Source organism: Gossypium hirsutum, chromosome A05 (assembly GCF_007990345.1).
Source record: "Gossypium hirsutum isolate 1008001.06 chromosome A05, Gossypium_hirsutum_v2.1, whole genome shotgun sequence".
Taxonomy (NCBI): Eukaryota; Viridiplantae; Streptophyta; class Magnoliopsida; order Malvales; family Malvaceae; genus Gossypium; species Gossypium hirsutum.
Window position 1 is genome coordinate 86636032 of NC_053428.1, and position 5822 is coordinate 86641853.

Genomic DNA, 5822 nt, shown 5'->3' on the forward strand with positions numbered 1-5822 from the left:
GGCATGTCTCATGTTTCAAACGATTTATGCTATTTTCTATTTTATTCAATTTAGTCCTCTATTCCAAGATTTCAAATTTAAACTCGATCCAATAACTTATATCATTACTATATACTTATCTTGATACTCTTGTAAACATGTAATCATGAAAATGCAAGCAATTTATATAACTTAAATTATAAATGCACAAACTAAAATTTTCGACTACTCATCGATCACTTTCATTTTTCTTTTCCCTCTTGACATTTTCATGTTGAATTTAGCCATGAATAATCATAAAAGACACCCAATATCATATTCCAATAAATACATAATCAAATATAAAATTTTACAAATTATTCAATTTAGCCCTTGAAATTGAGACATATAACTTCCAATTTAAATCCTTGGATTAAAGTCCAATTTCAAAAAATTCATTAGGGACCTTCTATTTTAAATTCCTACCACTAATTCATGAAAATTTTTCAATTTATTCAATTTGGTCCCTAATTTACGAAACCAACAATTATGCTTTACAATTTAGTCCTTTTCATATAATAAGCTTAATTTCTAACAATGTAACACCAAAGTCATTCAATTCTCTACTTTTTCATATACTAAGCTCCTCCTGCAGCTCCATCTAGTCTTGATCATAATTGTGCATCCAACCCATTATAGAACATCTGCAATCGTAACTAGTCAAGTAGACCATGGTGAGGGCATTTTTGTACCAACAACTTGAATTGCTCCCAAGCTTCGTGAAAGCTTTCTCCTTCTAATTGCTTAAACGTGGCAATCTCTCTCCTTATTTGGATCGCCTTGCTAATAGGAAAAAACTTGTATAAGAACTTTTCTACAAGTTTTGTAACACTCCTTACCCGTAAAATCAGGCTTAAACACAAGCAACATACAAAATCGGGCCGTAAAATTTGGTTCAAATTAAATTCATTTACACATATGCAAATTTTATATGGGCCTACGAGGCCCAAAACAATCATCAGGAGTAGTTCCGGACTAAATCAAGAACTTTAGAAAGCTTTGAGAAAACTTAGAAAATTTTCATGAAACAGGGTCACATGCCCGTATGGGTAGGCCGTGTGGTCATACACGCCCGTGTGGCTTGGGACACGCCTGTGTCCTTAGCCCGTGTAGCTCTCTGTTTATGATGTCATCAACATAATTAGGGTCACACGGCCTAGTCACACGCCGGTGTGCTTAGGCTGTGTGGCGAATTAAATTTCAAAAATTAAGTGCAGACTTTACACGGCCTGGGCATAAGTCCATGTCTTGAGGCCGTGTTCTTCACACAGCTGAGACACACGGTCGTGTCTCTACCCATGTGTTTACTACTGGGCATTTTTTTTTGCCTAATTAGGGTGTAAGAGACACACGATCGGATCACACGTTCATGGGACAGACCGTGTGTCACACATGGCCTAGACATATGCCTGTGTGCCTACCCGTGTGGACAACTTTGAGGCTATTTTCCAAGCCACTTGCCACCCTTAAAAGCTCACTCACTTATACATTTTTGATGGCATGCAACATAACATATTTAGTCACTTAAATACTCACAATCATGATTAATCCATGACTTTGTAATGTCAACATATCATATGCTCAAACCATCATGCTTTCTTATGGCATTCCACACCAATTTCATATTTAATCATCCTTATAAACCGACCTTTAACCTACTCAATTATACCATGGACATGATCATATTTATTAGTCCCAATTCATTCATTAAGCATATGTGTCATTTATCACATCCATTACTAACAAGCAACCACCAACCACATCACAAAGCATAAACACATTACATGCATGCATAAATAATTAGGGTTACAACCCGAGAAACAAATACAAGCCACATTTCATGCCCTTATACAAAATGAATCATAATACCATCATGAGCCAACTCATTTGGCTAATCAATATGACACATAACAAAATGACCAAGTCCCTTGTACATGTCATACTCAAAATGTTAAGACTAACTATACCCAAATGTCTAATTGATAGTGTGATCGAGTCTCCAACATCCCTCGATCCCCGAGCTAGCTTGGCGACACTATAAAATATGGAAAGGAAGGGGGTAAGCATTAAAGCTTAGTAAGTCCATATGCAAATAACATGCTATCTAAACAAGTATTTAACATACATATAACATAATGAACATAATTTGTATTTCATCAAATCACTTAAACTTACTCATCACATAAACAACCTTGTCATAAGTTCATCGCATACTAAGGCATTTATCATGAGTTAGGTATACATACCTGTATCAACTCATAATGTAATCTCTTACTCATTCTTCTCATTGACTTACCCCTTGGGTCTTTTGTCAAGTTGCTCAATAATTTACCCGTTGAACACTTGGAATACTATTAGATACACGGAAAGCTCACACATAAGTGCCACATACGTAGCTAAAGCTACCTCATATCACGTAATACATAAAAGCTCATTCCCGAGCTACTCACGAGTCTGTTCACACAAGCTATCGGTCAGGACGTAGCTACACAGGCTGCTCACACAAGCTGTCAGGTATCTGCAACACATGTCGGATTACCCAGTCACAGGTAGGATGTACAAGACCACCACCCGGAACCACATAAACATATATCACATATCTCATGAGCTCATAAATCACATGGTTCCTAGTGACATGTCACTTGTATACTAAACTATTCCTAAGGTTCAAACGAGATTCTTCGATATCATATCTCTGTCAAATTTGCTCGTAATGTCGATCTCAATGTTCATAATACCAATCACTTACTCATGGAGCAATCAAAGCATAACTCATAAAAGCATTAAAGAATTTGAATTCACATAATACTCAAGCACCAAAAATATAACATAACATCACATTATTTGTATATGAACTTACCTTGGTACAAAATGATGAAAATGAACATATTCTTCATAAACCTTGTGTTTCCCTTGATCAAGACCCGAATCACGTTTTTCTTGATCAGTGATTGCATCTGGAGAAGATGCGTCCTCACGCGCATGTATGGCATAGGCCCTAGCTGGAGCTCTAGCTCCGGATCTCACCGTTGTATCCTCGCTATACTTTTGCTACTAGCCCAATTACTGGCATTTCTCGAGGGTCTCCCCTTTGTAGCCATACTACTCAGCCTTGTACTCTGAAATTTTTCTTTCTCCATTATCTCAGGACAGTCCTTGATATAGTGGTCTTAAGAACCATACCCAATTTATGTTTTAGGCCCCGTGGGCCCGTATAAGGGATGTTATGCATGTGAATGAAAAATTTTTAAATTTGGATGGAAATTCATGTCTCAATTTTGTATGTTTATGTGATTTTATGTTCGGTAACGCTCGTACCCTAGTCTGGAGTCAAATACGGGTAAGGGGTGTTACAAGTTTGTTCTATGTTGTGATGGATCCTAGTGCCTTTTAATCTAACCAAGAGAAAGCGTTATCTATTAATGAGAAGGGGAATAGGCGAAGTCGAATAGTGTTATCGGTGACCTTTTTAAACTTAAAAGTATTATAAAGTTGGAGAAATCATTTTAAATATTGGTCCGGGTCATTCGTTATAGTTCCTCTGAACTATAGGTTGTTTTGAATCATCTGGATCATTGTAGGCTTTATCTTGAAATTGTTTATTGTAATGGCCAGTTTTACGATGCCAACTTGTACTGCGTCAAGGTTTGGCGGCGCATAATCTCTCAGCGTACATTCTTCTCAAGCCATTGGTGGTTCTGTCAGTAATTGTAGCGGTGGTAGATTTTGTAAGTTAGGTTCGTCGAATAGCAGATTATTTTGTTTAGCAGCAAGTGAGTTATTTTGCATTTGCTATTGTTGTTTCTATTGACTATTTGGGCGATTAATTCTTTCTAGATTAATAGTTGGCTCTATAGGTGTGCCTCTACTTCAAGTCATGCACTGAAACCACAAAGAAAGTAAAAATGTTAATAGAGAAAAATAAAAGTAAATAAAAAAATTAACATCACATATATAATTTAAAATTTTCCTAACTATCATATTAAATGTAAAAATTAAAACTAGTCTAGTGGTGTTGCCTTCCCGGTAATAGCACCAACAACTTGACCACCTCTAGACGTACTAACGACTAGAGTGTAAGTCCTGCATCCAAATATTATCGTTAGGCGATTCCCACAAGTATATGGGTCAGATTATAATATAGAATTATACAATGAATTATTGGAGTACTCCGAGGATCATACCAAGGGAGCAAAACTAAACTAATTCTAACTTCTACGTTAACATATCTAATTAGTAATTTAATTAAATTATATTATGATAAATCCTAAGGTGATGAAAAATCATATTTTCATAAAAATAAAGATGGGACAATAATTTGTAGATTCTATCGATTTTAAGAATGGGAGACTAACTTGTTTTGGTGATCATTACTAACTCCTATTTCGGGTTCTATTCAATCATCTAGTCATTAACCTATTAGGATCTCTTGATCTTCCGTTAAACTAATGAGCCGGTAAGAACTACTTATCTCTCAACCTCACAGTCCAAACCAGATTGAGGTAAGGTGTTTATGGATAGGCAATACCAATTTTGGGTTCATTCTCCCCTAGATGACTTCATAGGGTTGTCAGGCCTAAAGTTTTAAATTCTTCCTATCCCAAGCAGTTGATCCACTAAGAAACCCTTCATAAGAGTTAATTACTCCCACTCCACTCCTTAATCCCACATAAATGGATTAACTCATGATAGAACAGATTAAGTAAAGAGTTTAAGAAGAATTTTGGTATATTGATTTGGATCGAACGATAATCCACAAAGAGTTGATTGTCTCCACAAATCAGATTCTCCTAAGAACGAAATAGAAATTAAAGTAAAATTACAATGATAAAGGAAAACCTAAGTACAAAATAAACTAGAAAGAAATTAAAACCAAAACTAAATAAAAGCCGTAACCTAAAACTTGAATTAAAACTATCTATAAAGTGTTTAGAGCTACTATTTATAGGCTTAGGGTTAGCCATTGTCCATTGACCTAATTCGATTGACATTTTTGCACTAAAGTTTGTTGTGCAGACCAAAACTGAACCTCTCTCACAACAGCTTCTTTCTATCTGGTAAAACTTAAAGAAATGTTTAAGAGTTTACCAGTAGACAACTTAAAATAGAAGCTATTGTAAGCTTTCCAAATAACACTTTCGTTAACGATAAAGAACTCTTCTGGTTTTCTCCGATGATAAGAAAGACTAGTAGAGAAGATGAGACAGAAGTCTTCTTTCCACTACCAGGCTATCCTATTTATAGATAACTCAAATCCAAATCCCACTCAAGTTTAAATCTATTCAATAATCATTCTCACAAGCTTCCACTAATTAAACATATCCTACGAGGCTCTCCAAGTGTCCTGATACTAACACGTTACCTTCACTAGGATGTTAGATGACTAAAATGTGTCATGCTAGCTACTATACTAACATTATCAGTGACATAATAACATGGGTGGTAGGCTTACTAGCGAGAAAGTCTGCCTAATAAGGTTCTTGCTACAACAAAAAAATTGCAAATCCTCGAAGTGAAACTCTATAGTATCAGCAAAGTTCTATGAAGTACTTCACCATGAAGTAACCAACCTTATCCTATATAAGTCTCGTGACTCAGGTGATCTTCGTCAGCGTAGTCTTTCCAACAGTACCAGCTCGCCAAATTAGGGTGTGACATTTAGAGCTCATGTAAGCTCATATAAGACTCGAGAAAATTTTTAAATTGTATTAAATGATTGAAGTGATTAAAGTTATGAATTTTAATTGTTAATTGTTTATAACTATTCTATTTTGTACGTAGTATTCCATAACTCAATCCCGACG

At 35.6% G+C, this 5822-nt stretch overlaps 1 non-coding gene across 1 annotated transcript; it reads left to right on the top strand.

Moving 5' to 3' along the window:
- The first annotated feature begins 684 nt into the window (after positions 1-684).
- On the top strand, positions 685-790 carry LOC121229922 (small nucleolar RNA R71). The gene has a single exon (XR_005927873.1). It is a non-coding gene; the product is annotated as a small nucleolar RNA R71 (small nucleolar RNA).
- The last annotated feature ends 5032 nt before the right edge of the window (positions 791-5822 follow it).